At 40.1% G+C, this 15,980-nt stretch overlaps 1 pseudogene; it reads left to right on the top strand.

Annotated features, from left to right (window-relative positions):
• Positions 1 to 2,153: 2,153 nt before the first annotated feature.
• LOC149146678 (14-3-3-like protein A pseudogene) lies at positions 2,154 to 2,507 on the top strand (annotated as a pseudogene).
• The last annotated feature ends 13,473 nt before the right edge of the window (positions 2,508 to 15,980 follow it).

Below are 15,980 nucleotides of genomic sequence, written 5' to 3'. Positions count from 1 at the left end.
AAGGAATCCAACACTCTGAAGCTAGATGGGCTTTGAGTAGTCTGGAATATGAAAAGACATCTCCTTATCATATCCAAGACCTGTTCTATGCTTGTTGTGGACAAGCTCTTCACAAGGTCTGATGATTGGCTTGGGAAGTGTAGGCTAGACTTCTAAATCTACATTCACATTTTCTCTTGAATCAGCCTCAAATTTACCGTCTTGATTATTTTTTGCATGTTGATGGAAGTCAATTTTTGATTCAAAAGGAGAATTGTTCTAAACAAAAACAATTTCAGAATCATGACTATACTTTTGTAACTCCTCTTATTGTAGTTGTGATTCTAGCCACAGAAACTCTATCTTTTCATGTGCATTTTGCATACAGGTTTGAATGTATGAAAGAGAGGCTTTGCTAATTTTGACTGTGCTATCAGTAGTGGATCTGATTAGAGTTTTCAGTAACTCTAATAAGCCATGAATTTTTTCCATTATTCAACCAAAAAAATGGGCAAAGTTTTAAGAAACCAAATACACAGTGTTGTTGCAAATCCACACCAAAACAATATGCCAATTTAAACATACATTCCCATGCATTAAGGGCTAGTGATCTCTCTCTCTCTTAAAGCATAAACTTCAACATTTAAATAATGGAATAACTAGCCTTTGTCCTTACGCAGCTCACAGGGTCAAAACGCAGTGGGTATATGGTAAAAATAATTTTTATGGAAAGTAAAAATAGAACTGAGGTTCACTTGGGGGTGGACTGCAAAACCAGAAAACAAAAAATTCCCATACTGTCAACTAAAAAAACAAGAAATGAGTTTTGATGACATTGAGTTTTTCTTCCCGAGTTAGATTTTTGGTGGCAGTGTGATCACGGAGTGTATAAGTTCCTCCCTCATAGGAATCAACTATGGACAAGTTGCAAATGACTTGCCATCACCAGAACTAGTAGTGGGTCTTTTCAGAGCATGCACTCGACAATAGGACGTTAGGTTACCAATCTCTGAAAGTGCACCACTATAGCTCATTTCCCTGACAATAAGCTTTGGATTGTTCAAGTTTTTTTCATGTCAGGTTCAGTAGAGTTAGGCCTTCCAATGCCTGAGCAATGAGGCGCAAATATGACATTACAGTTCCTGATGAGGATTTTGAGTTAGCCCAACAACAACATGTGAGAAAATGCCCCCCAGATGCAGAGCGCTTGAGAAAGCAAATGCAAGAGCTCGCTGTTGGTTATTATATTTACTGCAACTGATGCTCCCAGTATACAGTTGTATGTTCAGATTAAATGGTCGGTGCCAACAACTAAATAGTTGTACGCTCAGATTAAATGGCCGATGCCAACAACTAAAGGTTGTTTACTAGGCATGCGGATAAAACTACAACCAAAGACTAAAGGAGGAAAGGATGGGCATCGCTTCACCGAAATACATGAAATACATGAAATACCGTGTCAAAAATGAATCCGTCATTCCCTAAAGCCAACGTCGCAACAATACCTATATATCATGCTCTCCCCCATCCCTCACAACCATTATCACTCAGTTATCTTCTTCGACATACCTCTTCACTTCATTTCTGAGTAAACAAAAAAATCCACTCTATACACTTTCAGTGACACAAATTTTCACTTTCAGAACTCCTACTTTTACTTAACATGGATGGATTCAATACACTTCTCTACTTCGTTTTCATGCTCGGATTGATGAGCTAAGACTCTCTTGCATGGGCACCAGCATTGTCGCCCATTACAGCTACTCCCAATATGTCAACGGTTCAATCTTGTGAGATCTCGAGGAGAAGATGAAGAGAATGCGGCAGGAGACGGTGACAGAGAAGATGTAAAGGTACAGGGACGTTATCTTTGTGGTCTCCATTACTCTTCTTCTCATTTCAGTGGGTTACCATATGAAATAAATGCACAAACAAATATTATAGTCATCTTGCTTAGCGCATGCACCAATTGACCTCTCATGTCCACGACACATAAAAATGGAACCAATGCAACAATAAATTACAACAGTGCAAACTAACTAAAACTCCACATTATTGAGTGGGAAATGAAGAACATGTTACTATGATAAGAGAATACAGAGGCAAGGTTGAGTCTAAGCTCACATCTTATCTGGTCATCCACATCTGGTGAGTCCAAGGTATTTTATCTTAAGATGAAGGGTGATTACCATCGATATCTTGCAGAATTTAAAACTGGTGCTGAGAGGAAGGAAGCTGCTGAAAGCATGTTTCTTGCATACAAGGCAACCCAAGACATTGTGATTGCAGAGTTGGCTCCAACTCACCCTATCAGATTGGGACTGGCCCTTAACTTTGCTATATTCTATTATTATATTTTCAATTCACCGGATCGTGCCTGTACACTTGCCATGCAAGCCTTTGACGAGGCAATTGCAAAGCTTGATACGTTAGGTGAAGAATCTTATAAGGATAGCACTTTGATCATGAAGGTACAAAAATGTTATGTCAGCATTGACAAGTTGACCAGAATGGCGTTTTTTAAGTAGATTATTACAGAGAAACGACTGAGTGAAACCACTAAGCACATTCAGAATGGCAAGACAGAAATGGCATAAATAACACAAAGTGAAGGAGAGTTTCTATGCCTAGCAATGAAATAGGACAATATATGGACCAGAAGGTCAGAATTTATTGGCAGTGTGGCAGAGAAGGCACATATACATTAGGTGAAGGATTGTCAGACCTCAATCAATGCACATGAAGGTTGTCCAACTCAACGTTGAGCTTTAATAGCAAACAACTTTAATCACAGTTTTCGATGCATTCAATGCATAAATGAAGAGCACTATTTAACACCAAAACAGCTCCAAGCTAGCACACAAATGAATCAATGAGCCATACACAAAGCCGATTTCTTTATATACAATAGAGCCTTACTCTTCAGCTCATACAATGCACATATTAAGAGCAACAACCATCACAAAAAAGGAACGACCCTTCCAACCAACGCTTAGGTCTGACAAACACACAGAGAAAGACCACAGAAATTCATGGCTCAAATATGAGCAGGGCAAGATATAGTATGCTATGATACCATGTTAAACGCACACATGGAAACAGTAGAATATTAAAGATAAGCAGGAATGTACATTTATTATTAACAAATGATATACGTTTATAGTAAATTCATATGAGCTTTGGTTTCATATTCCAAGGTCTCTTGGACTTCCTTAGTCTATTCGGCTTCCACACCAACTCTTATAGGATTAGGTGTCCAACATTATTTAAGTCACACTATCCTCATCCATGTTCATTAGCTATTAATTTTCATCCTTTGTCCTTTCTCATTCATGCTCACCACAATTTTCAAGGGCCTTAATATAACATAAACATAAACAATGTTCCATTCATACCTTCTTTCCCAATGGTATTCCACACAACATATAACCCATTAAATAACCTTGCTACATTACCCAATCATGGCAAATACAAACTCTACTTCCATCCCATTCACACAATGATCATACTTTTAGAGATTGATCACCTACCATGCTACTATGAGGGTTTTCAATGAATGACCTTTCAAGAAAGAAAATGTCATTATAACTTCGATATCTTAACCACATTACATTAAAATTTAGGACAAAAACTATTGTGTGCCATTTCCATGGTTGGTACATTGCTTCCCATTTTATTCAAGTGGACTCACCCAAACCCATCTTAGTTGTCCTGTCATATTTTTCTACTATATTACTTCCATTTATCTTATCCATAAGGTTTAACCAAGATCTTGCACTTTTTGTTTGATTCTCCTTTAGCTCTTCTCAAAAGCTCATCTTCTTTCCTTTCCCCGCACTCAACAACCACCAAGGACCAAAACATAAAGATAGGAATAAATAAGAAGCAAGGAAAAATGGAAATATCACAACAATAACACATATTAAAAACAGAACCATCACAGCCATCCTCAAGGTCAATAGTCATAATAACAAAGAAAATATGAAGCCAATCAATGAGTTCTTGTGTTCAATGGGTCCTTCACCACCTTCTCTCTTTCTCTATAGATATGTGTGTGTGTGTGTGTGTGTGTGTGTGTGTATCTCTTGTTACTGGGAAAAGTGTCTATTCAGAACTGCTCTATCCCACTAAGGTGTGACAGCTGCGTTAGAAAAAAACAGAGAAAAACTACTTTTGTATTTCCTTTATGAACTATAAATAGAGAGGAATAGAAAGAACCAACCTGTGTCTTGCACTAATCCTTTGATCCAATCCCTCTCTTCTTTGAAAGCTTCCAGCTACCTGCTCCCTTACTTGCCCAGCTTCACCAAGTACCTGTAAGATCACAGAAGAAGAACACTATACAAAGACATGGATCTATATTCACAAACAACTTAGGATCAGATTTAAGTTAACCATACAAATGTAACAAGCATCAATGATACAAAAGCATGGAGGAAAAACTCAAATAGTTTTTATTGATAAACAAGAAGATCCAGGAGGAGTTACAACCGATGGTTCCTAACCCAGCATCAACCTCCCAGCAAAGAAGCCCCTCTTCACCTCCAACAAAGCATAGATCACCCAATACCTTGATGTTTGTCTCAAAACCAACAGCAATTCCTTACAATGTGCAAAATTCCAGCCTCTGGATCTCTGGGATGAGGGATCCATATATAGATATGTGTAAGGAGGATGAGTCAGCTTGTGATTTGATTAGTGTCTTCTCTCTGTCAGTTCTTGCTTCCACTTGGAGACTGAAGGCCTCTTACTCATCCTTGGTCGAATTCAGTGAGGCAAGTGTCATAGGAGAAGATTCTGGAAGCTTCCATTGTCTCTCCACCTCGCGGAATGACACTGCCATTTTTCATTTCTCACCTAACGCACCCTCATAGTGCATTTAGGTGTGTTGCAACGCACCTAGCCAGTGTATTTAGGTGCAATGCAACGCACCTAGCCAGTGGAGCAGCTGAAATGATCCTGTTTTGACTTATTCTGAGCAGTTTCTGGTGGAGAACTTCTGGGAGAAGCTGTAATTTGTTGCCCTTATTCCTTTAGGGGTTAGAACAACACTTTTAGGGACTTAGGAGCCCTTGGTTTATGGACATTTCATGCTTGGAGTTGTAAGGCACAAAAATGTCTATAACTGTTGCCCCCTAAAGTATGAGGCCGTTAACCTTTTAGTGTCGGGTGAAATGCTTTATTATGAGGATCCGAAGTTCTTTCAATGCTGGGAGGAGACCTGTAATAAGATACAATACAATACATTATCTTCATACTATTTTTCATGATCTAGCTGAGGTGGGCATTCCCATGCTCAGCTTTATAAATTCATTTTCATGTACATAGGACAGACAATTGTCTGATTGTAGACTGATGATTCTGATAGAGCCATCATCCTTTTGGTAGGATGATTATCTGTGCTGCAATGTTGTACATTTAATGTCTTTATTTCCCTGAATATATATCGCAGCCCGGATGGATGAAACTAGATCCGGGGTCTTCAATCTCGTCCGATCTTCACTCGAAGTACAAGTCGATCCATGTGAGAAATGTTCTGAAGTTGAACATGGAAAGACATCACTTGATTACCAGTCAATGATGTAAATTGTTAACAAGCATGAGAGGAATCACCGATAATGATAATGACCCTCAAGGTACTGCAGTACAATTCACGTGGTGTGAATAAAGGACTTGGCGTCGAACACCACGCAAAATCTTTCGGTCGAAGGTCATTGATGTAAACCTGTCGCCAGAAGTGAGAAACTTGCCATTGAGGCATGCAAGCTTCAAAGTACTGAATGGGGTGTTCCTAGACCAACTTCTTGGATAATGAGCTGATGTCGACAAGAAGTGATCCATCATAGGAGGGCCTTAATGAATCCCACATCAATGACACGGAACGGAGGAAATGATTTTGATGGAGGTGAAAACGATCTAATGATATACGGTTCAGGGTGGCGGTCATGAAAGAATGGAGCATAATGTATGGTAGTGGGCGGGACACAAGTGGCTTCTCTGTATGATTTCTCTTGAACATGTCGGCGACACTGATGTGATGGATTGGTAGCATTAACCCCAAATGTGGATGGTATGGTGTGACCTGGCGATGTGACCGATGAATGAAACAACCCAACCCGACTTGGACACAGAGTGGAAGTGTCATGTTCAAGAGCGACTTGCTACCAATAAAGATTCTTTGAGTTTTCTTCCCAATTTTTCCCCAGTCATTGCTGACCAGTACCTCTTTATTTTTGTCAAAGCTTGAGGAGGATAACATATGCTTGCTCTATAATTTTCCCTTCGGGAAAACCCATCGCTATGTTTTAACGAGCCTAGCGATAGTGAAACTCGTTCTCGTCTAAAGACAAGTTTGTCGCTATTAATCTTTTTAACGAGTTTAACGACAAAGATAACTCGGTCCTTTTCAATTTTAGAGAGTCTGAAAAGGTACGTAAAGATAACTCCAAAATTCCTTTTTCATCATCTAATCCCTTAAGTCCGAAAAAGTATAAAACAATACAGAAGGGATGAATTTTCGATAGTTTTAACGAGCCGAACAAGACAAGCGCTCGATGTTTTTGTGCAATAATCCCTCAGGTCCAAAAAGATTAAAATATAGAGGAGGGATAACACTTCCTGTCCCTTTAACGAGCTGAAAGGCCAAGGACTCGGAAATATTTTCATATTTTACGAGTCAGTTGAAAAGAGCTTAAAGAAGACTCGTCTTTTGAGGAACGAGTGATAAAACGGGTAGCAGTTGATTCCAGGTAAGGTTTGGAATTTTCCAATCACGGCAGTGTCACAAGGATGGCTAGTGAGATCACTCTTCGCAGCTGTTCCTCAAAATGGGTAAACAATCAAATGGAGGTGAATGATCGGCCAATGAAAAAGTGGAGGTGATGGTGCAAACACGACCAAGGCTTTAATGGCTGAAGTACTACATTCACGGTGGTTATTTACCGAGGAATAGTTCATTTTTTAATGAGCTTAAACGCGGGTGGAAACATTTGCTCATGTCTTATGTTTATTTTTTAACGAGCTTGAACTATGTGCTAAAACTGCTCGATTAATCCAGTCGTATGATAAGAATGCCTCATATAAAAACGACAACTTTTAGAGTTTTTCCCGACATCCTTTCTTCATGCAAGTTAGGAAATGACTAATCCAAAAAACAGATAACTAATCGCTCTTTGCTTGCACTCCAAAAGGTTTGCATGCCCCCAGGTATAAAACAGAGTTTCAAGGTTACCTCTACTTCTCTCCGCCAAAACATTTGTTTTACCGAGAGAGGCCTACCTCTTACAGGTTACCCAAAGATTGTTCTATTCACAGCGCAAACAAAACACTTCTTTGGCAATGTCTACCGAAATAAACAAAGGTGAGACAATCCACTCACATAACTTTGACAAGAGAATATTGTTCTAGAATAACCCTCTTTTCCACTCACGGACGGGGTACAGACTAGTCATATTCTCCCGCGGAAACCTACCCTATACCCGAAGTTTTCCTGCCGAAGTAGACCAGGGTGCACCTGTCGTAGCCGTTGTCTTACTGGTTTGACATCTGGATACATCATAATTTCATGTTCAACGATACTCGAGTCAATGCCTGGCATTTCACTGTATGACCAAGCAAAGACATATCTGAATTCGCGAAAAAGAGCGTTATATATTTCCAGTTCTGATGGAGAACAACATTTGCCAACATAATTATTCTCTACAACATCTGTTTTGGTCGAGATATTTATGGCTATAGTCTCTTAAATGTTGGACAAGTTTCGCTCGAAATCCACCATATTTACAGTATTTGACAGAAAATCTATGACTGAAGGATGATAAAGGTCATTTTGAGTATCTTCTCCACAATCCGGAAGAAGAGAACGATGGTGGGAATCATTCCATGGTGCTCCTTCAATTACCATTGATTGGACAATTCCTTCGTCGGTGACATGCACTCGCGACCAAGGATCTGAAGGAGTACCATATTCTCTAGACCTATCTATCCAGACGCTTGATGAGCATTGATTTGGGTTTGCCTCCCATGCTAGGAACATTGATTGCTATAATGTTTCCGTTGGGCTTGGGGGCAAAACCACTGCATGACCCATGTCGATATCGTTTTCTAAGATCTTTATAGAAGATATCATGTTGCAAGTTCCTATCGATGCTACTTCCGCTAGATTGATTGGAGGTGGAAGAGAGAAAGTTACCATTAGTATAGGATCTTTTAGTAGCCCTATTCTGATATTCTGAAGCGAATGGGGGCTTCCATGGATCATGGGAATGCTTCCAGTAACTTGAGAACCATTGGGGAGGAAGTTTTGCTGATCGACGATTGTAATCCCTCTTTGAAAGGGAAATTCAATCTTTCTAAAATAGGTCGACACAACAGCTGCCATGGCATATATCCATGGTCGTCCTAGTAGGATGTTGTAATCAAGATTCCCATCGATGACTTCAACATCTATTTCTACCGTTTTCCCTCCTAGTTCAACTTTCAAGTTATTTAGGATACCATATGGGGTATATGTCCTTCCCTCGAATGCTTTTAATGTCATCGAAGATCGCGACAAGGTTGGAGATCCTAAAGTTTTCCAGCAACTCATCGACATAATGCATGTAGATGCCCCCTCATCAATAATTGTTCGATGAACAGTTTTGTTGAGGGCTTTCACTTGAACAAGGAAAGCTAGTTGAGCTGGTAACTGAGGATCGTATCCTTTATGATCGAAGGATACAAGATTGGAATCCTTTGGGTCAATCCCACCAATGGCTGATAATAAAGCCTGCCTTTGGGATGGGAAATTTTGTAGTACTTCAAGAGTCGACATAGCGGATGGCGATTGGGCCAAATCTTCCACTATGCTATAATGTTGTGCCGCTCTAGCGTAGGGATTAAATGTCGACTTGTTTACTACTCCCTTTGGCAGTTTTATCGTTAATTCAAGGATGGTGGGTGGCACAACTTCTGTCGAAGTTGTTGTCAAACTACTTGGTTGATCTTTATCCTTGTTGTTCAACAGCTGTGGATTCCCATAATCTTTGTTCCTTGTCAATATCAAAGCATCATTTTGCTGTTTTGAAACCGATAACATTAGCACTTGAGACGAGGAAGCATTTCCACTTTCAACCAGATTTGTTCCTGGATTTGGAAATGGATCAGTTAACACTGCGGAGGTTTTTGAATTCTTGAAGAATTTTTTAACCTCAGCTCTATGTGGAAAATCTGTGGTCCGATGATCCTCATCACATATAAACCATGGGGTTTTTGGTTTCCTATTTCCAGGAGGGTTTGAAGAAGATTTTTCAGGTGATGATTCCTCCTGTTTCTTCTTCTTCCCTTTGCCTTTCTTCTTGCTTCCTGGTTGTCTGGTTTCTTCGCCTTTGTCTGTCGACACGGGATTTACTTCCGAAGCAAGAAGCTCGTCTTTTGCATTTTGACCTGAAATCTTACGGGCCTTTTTGGATGTAGCCTTTGTCGATTTCGTGTCTGTCGTGCCAATCACACCATCGCCGGCATGAGAGTCATTGTTTGATTTAGGAGGAGGAGGAATTGAGAATTTCGGTCTAGGGGTGTCAGGTATTTTGTCGTAGAGCGTGCCGGAATGAGTGTAAATCAAGTCCAGATATTGTGCACAAGCGATAAATTGCTCTTCTGTTACGACTCCCCCCTTTGCCACATCTTCTGTGATGGAAGGTAGTAATGACTTGATAAACCATTCAGCTAAGAGCTGATCAGGGAAGTACGTTTTTACCATCCTATGACGACGTCGCCACTCATGTATATTATCAGATATGTGAGTGGCCGTTGTCTGTTTGAAGTTGGTAAGAAGTTCTGTTCCCGTTTCGTACCTTATTGGTAATTGAAAATGGGTTAAAAAGGTTGTGGCTAAGGTACTGAAGTTGTCGAATGAAGCTCTAGGCAATTCAATGTACCATTTTGCCGCTGGACCCGTTAACGTCCTCTGAAAGAGGCAAAGTCTTATCGAATCATCATTTAGGGTGTTTGATGAACACCATAGATGAAATTTCATCACGTGATTCGATGGATCTTCACCCGGATTTCCATTAAATTTAGGAATATCTGATGGAAGTTTATGTGGAATTGCTGGCCACCAAAGGGCGTAAGCAATTGGATCGTTTGTTAACCGATTTAAATCAGGTAACTCTAAGGTTGCCACAAAGGGTAACTGTTGATTCAGGTTAGGTGAAGCATACCCAGGATAAGATGGAATTGCTTGAGCAGTTGGTCTTTGCATACCGGCATAATGCATTTGATGCTGGTATGTTTGGTAAGGTTGGTGGACATGACCATTGTAAAATGGTTGATTTTGACCGTTTTGAATGTACGGCTGTCCACTGTTCGCAAAGATTTGCTGCTCAGAACCTTGGTATACTTGTTGGAATTGCAATTGTTGGTATTGCACCAGCCATGGTTGTGAAGCCATGTGTTGTTGCGCGATACTAACCGTTTGACCAAGGTGAGGGGTAATTGTACCCGTCTGGACCTGTGTCGCTCCCCTAGTCAGCGATTGTGGTTGAGTCGCAGGGTCAAGGGGCTGTTGCATTACAACCTTAGAAACCTGAGGTTGGCATACAACAGGCAGTGTTTGAACTTGTGACACCGTCACAATAGCTGGCGTAGTCGGGATATTCGACATAGGTACACATTGTTGCATCAAATACACAACTCTTGGTTGTTGAGGTAGTATAGGTACCCAACCACTTGAGGTAATTCCAGTATAACCTGAATGTTGTTGTGAACTCCCGTATGGATATCCTCCCGGAGGGGATAATGAAAGGGTATACTACCCCCCATACGGTGGTAATCCGGAACTCAAGGGAATTGTTTGTCCTTGGGGACCAGACTGCCCAAATTGACCTCCAAATGGATCAATTTGTTGACACTCAACATAAGAGTTTTTGGATATTATTCCGTATGAACAAACAGGAATGGACCATACTGTCGAAATAACCCCTGAGTGGGCTCCTTCTAGCGGCTGAGAGCTAGTCAGTACAGATGGTATGCCGGTGAACATCGTTGGAGTGATGGCAGGGAGTTCTGCCGTCGCTGTGTCTGATGACACAGTCTTAGATGTCGACGGGTGTTCAGACATTTGTAGTCTATCCAAAAGATTACCTAGCGATTCTACAGGATCTTCCGCTGGTGGTAGACTAACTTCAGATGAAGAAGGATATAGAGTGATCCTGACTCCAAAGTGCGTTGGAGTACTTGTTTGAGGATCTTCTACAATTTCTTCTATTCCAATCAGACCAGGTGGAAGGGGAAGACTGTCAGGTCCGTAAAATATTTCTGGTGCCGAAGAAGGTGTGAAATCGGCAGCGACAAATGTTTGAAGAGTAAGACTCTCCGAACCGGTTGTAGATGGAACTGGTTCGGTAACACAAGTGTTTATTCTCAAACTAGGATCAGTATCACTGTCCTTCTGTGGCCGTTGAACTTCTTCTGTAGAGGCAGGGATTCCAGAAATGTTTGGAGTAACCGGAGTCTCTGATGTCATTGGAACACTTGTTCTAACTTTCATAGGAGATTTGGAACCAGTTAAACGAGTTCGCTTTGCCCGTACTGGTTTCGATTCCGGAGACAAAGACGGTTGACTCGTAAGCCTCCGCGAACGACGGGGTATCAATTGACTTTCTTCCACGATTGCGGATTACTCGATCAACTAAAATAAAGGGAAGGTATGTTTCCGAATTAAATGAATTTTAGACGCTTTGACAAAACTTGTTTTTTCAGTTTTTAAGAGTCGCGAAAAAACAAAAGATGACTCTAGTCTCCTTCGATTTTTAATGAGCCTGAAGTGACAAGTGCTCAGATGGACCATTTCCGTTAAGGAGTCTGAAAAGGAACGAAAGGGACTGCTCTGGAGATCTAGGTAGAGGGAGTACCAAACCAATCGCAAAATTGCAGAATAATTTTTACGGTACGGCAGTCAATCTTCCCGAATGTTGTGTTCAGTGCATTGCGATCGATAGGGCGGCACACACGGCTTCCTATGGATAAAGGATTTAAGCCTATAGGGGTCTCCCAAAATATACTCGACGGTACGTGGGAGCACAAGTCCGTACTGGAACTTATCGTCTCAAAGTGGAGGAATCACCCAACCATCAGTGAGGACAATAGTTACCAGGCTTTACGACACCGGAATACGTCTCTAGCCTAGACCTCTAAATGTTGTGCGTTAAGTTCCAAAGCGTTGTTAGATTCATTGAATTTATTTTAAGTTGATCTTTCTTATGAAGTTTTCCTTTTGGGTTCACCACGAGATGTGGATGTAATTCCTAAAATGCAATCTAAATATGATAAACAAACTTTTATCTCTTTTGTGCAATGAAAATCCTAGCTACTAGAGGAAAAGAAAGACACAATCTTTTCACAAAGAGCAAAGAGCACACTGTAAATGCACTTTCCTAAATCAAGCCAAACAGACTGTCTATATGCAAATGCACATGCATGTATTTGTTTTCGAATTTCTTAGTATTGATGCTAAAAAGAAAGTTGATGTACAAATCTAAATTTGCTTTCAAGCGACAAACACAAACAAGCTTCTTTTTGAAATCAAAATGTATAGATGATTACGAAACCTTGTGATTTTGAAATGAATACTCGTTTTTGACACTAGAAAATCACAAATTCAGACCAAAGGCAATAGTAAAAGTATAATCGACCATCAACAGCAATCAAACTTTCTCCTATGATCGAAATCGACACTTGCGACAGATCTAAATCAAACGACGACAGTACGACTATTCTACTTTTGCAATGGAAAACTGTAAACGACTCAACAAACACACAAAAACATCTATAGTTCTTTTGTACAAAGGAGGCGGAATAACAGCAAGGAAAAGGGGTTTTAAACAGACATATACTGATCACAGGCAGCAACATTCAGAGACAGAACTGGAAAGAATGAAGCATAAGAACCTCAGCTGCACAGGGCTAGTCTGATCAGCGCACCTGTAACACAGAGAAACTGGATTGCAGCGCAGGCTGCCCTTTCGGGAAGTGCGCTGAAATTCAGGATCTCTTAATAGTACCTGCACAGGGCCAGAAACGAGAATCTGTCCGGGTTCTGGGTCACAGTTTGCAGTTCAGTCTTTGGTTTTTGGCCGAGTAAAAGCAATGAGTAATGCACAATCAGGGGTAGATCTAAGGAGGGTCTAAGAGCTATCACTAGGGAAATCAGATAGTTTGTGAATCAGCTGTTCAAATCATAAACAGTTCCAGTGAATGGATTGAAGCAACAGATCTCTACTTTGCATTTGTTATGGCAAATGCAGTTCGAATGCTACTTATGAGTTTATGAAACAAACAACAAAGAGATACACAAACAAACTAATTAGACATCGATCCCCAGTGGAGTCGCCATTTTGTTACCGGGAAAAGTGTCTATTCAGAACTGCTCTATCCCACTAAGGTGTGACAGCTGCCTTAGAAACAAACAGAGAAAAACTACTTTTGTATTTCCTTTATGAACTATAAATAGAGAGGAATAGAAAGAACCAACCTGTGTCTTGCGCTAATCCTTTGATCCAATCCCTCTCTTCTTTGACAGCTTCCAGCTACCTGCTCTCTTACTTGCCCAGCTTCACCAAGTACCTGTAAGATCACAGAAGAAGAACACTATACAAAGACATGGATCTATATTCATAAAAAACTTAAGATCAGATTTAAGTTAACCATACAAATGTAACAAGCATCAATGATACAAAAGCATGGAGGAAAAACTCAAATAGTTTTTATTGATAAACAAGAAGATCCAGGAGGAGTTACAACCGATGGTTCCTGACCCAGCATCAACCTCCCAGTAAAGAAGCCCCTCTTCACCTCCAACAAATCATAGATCACCCAATACCCTGATGTTTGTCTCAAAACCAACAACAATTCCTTACAATGTGCAAAATTCCAGCCTCTGGATCTCTGGGATGAGGGATCCATATATAGATATGTGTAAGGACGATGAGTCAGCTTGTGATTTGATTAGTGTCTTCTCTCTGTCAGTTCTTGCTTCCACTTGGAGACTGAAGGCCTCTTACTCATCCTTGGTCGAATTCAGTGAGGCAAGTGTCATAGGAGAAGATTCTGGAAGCTTCCATTGTCTCTCCACCTCGCGGAATGACACTGCCATTTGTCATTTCTCGCCCAACGCACCCTCATAGTGCATTTAGGTGCGTTGCAATTCACCTAGCTAGTGTATTTAGGTGCAATGCAATGCACCTAGCCAGTGGAGCAGCTGAAATGATCCTGTTTTGACTTATTCTGAGCAGTTTCTGTTGGAGAACTTCTGGGAGAAGCTGTAATTTGTTGACCTTGTTCCTTTAGGGGTTAGAACAACACTTTTAGGGACTTAGGAGCCCTTGGTGTATGGACATTTCATGCGTGGAGTTGTAAGGCACAAAAATGTCTATAACATGTCTCTCTCTCTCTCTCTCTCTCTCTCTCTATATATATATATATATATATATATATATATAGATATATATATCGAGTATTTTCCAAGGTCTTATAGCAACCTTAAAATTTTAACATCCCTTGAAATAACTCCTGGAGGGATCTACTCTTTTAGGAGAACTTCCCATTTCTTATTCATGATATACTTGGTCCATGCTATGCTACAGCATAGAATTGTCCATGTTTTTACTTTCTGTTGCAATTAAGTCTTCTTATGTGTTATTACACACACTCATTTTTTAGTTATATCAACATAAAAAAATTAGTTGTCAACTTACCATGCTAATACCAATAATCTTTCTATGCAATTATTCACACATCTACAATTCATGTAAGTCATGTGTTTCAAGAATGAGGAATATATAATTAGCATGTTCATAACCATGTTATCATAAGATTGGAAATTAGCATTTTCCAAGACTAGCATGATCAAATATGGAAACCAACTTTTTACCAAGGATAGTAGCTATGACATAGTCTATAATCAGCTAACTGTAATTTCTCTAAAATTTATTAATTAAATGGAATTAATAAATTTTAATAACAAAATTAAATTTATGGAAATTGTTGTCCTTTGTAGATAGTTCTAGGGTGATGAATTGTGTTGTTGGGAACAGGATCCACCAAGGACATTTTTGGGGTGAAAAGCCCATGTTTTGGGTCAATTTTGTAATAAAATTGTAAAGTCTCTGCATTTTGTGGTCACGAAGCACAAAGGTGTCAAGAGTTATAAAGGGTTGTCTGCCCTTATTTTTTAAAGTGTTAAATCGGCTGTAAACATCCACCCATGGTCAGTAGACCATGGGATGGTATAAAAAGGAGCTAAGTAAGTAATTTCTAAGTAGTTTTTAGTCAAGTAATTCTTTAGTGAAGTGTGGAGTGAAGAGTCTTGGTAGAGAAGTCTATGTGTTCGGGTCTTAGCGTAGGTAGAGGCTCTGCAACTGAGTGCGTAGAGGCCTAGGGTCAAAACCCACAGCTGAGTGCACGGATCACCGCAGTTGTGTGCACAGGGCAGATAGAGTCTGTAATAGTTTGAAGATATCAATAAAGAGAATTATTCTACAATTTTTGTGTATTTATTTCCTTTTAATGCATTTGGTTATATTGTGTTTTGGTTTAATTTACAATGTTTATGTAATGCGCGAATATATGTGATTATATTGGTTAATTGAACACAAGTAAGAATATCAGTTTATGCGGTGCTAACTGTGATTGTTTAGTAAGATAAGTAAACACTTAAGATAACTTGGGAACCTATACCATACACTGCCATAGTAGCGTGAAAGTACTTGGATCGCGGATTGAGGTTGTGCGAAGTTCAATGATACACCTTCGTGGAGGTACTAAAGGCCAGAATAAAGGGCTAGATTGATAGAGCCCTAAAGCTTAGTGACCTATGCGAAAGTAGGAACAAAGGGTATAAACTGACATCACGACCATATTAGGGTGCAAAAACTTGGTTCCAACATCCCCCCATACTTCTTCGAGTGAGACTTCAGCCCGCGCTCTGTGGGCTGATGCCGAAAGGGCCAGTAGTATAGGGATTT

The sequence above is a fragment of the Pinus tabuliformis genome, chromosome X, assembly GCF_031772625.1.
Source record: "Pinus tabuliformis cultivar Carrire ecotype Pingquan chromosome X, CPIR1, whole genome shotgun sequence".
NCBI classification, from domain to species: Eukaryota; Viridiplantae; Streptophyta; class Pinopsida; order Pinales; family Pinaceae; genus Pinus; species Pinus tabuliformis.
Note: the sequence above shows the minus strand (reverse complement) of the source record. Positions and strands in the feature narration are given on the sequence as shown.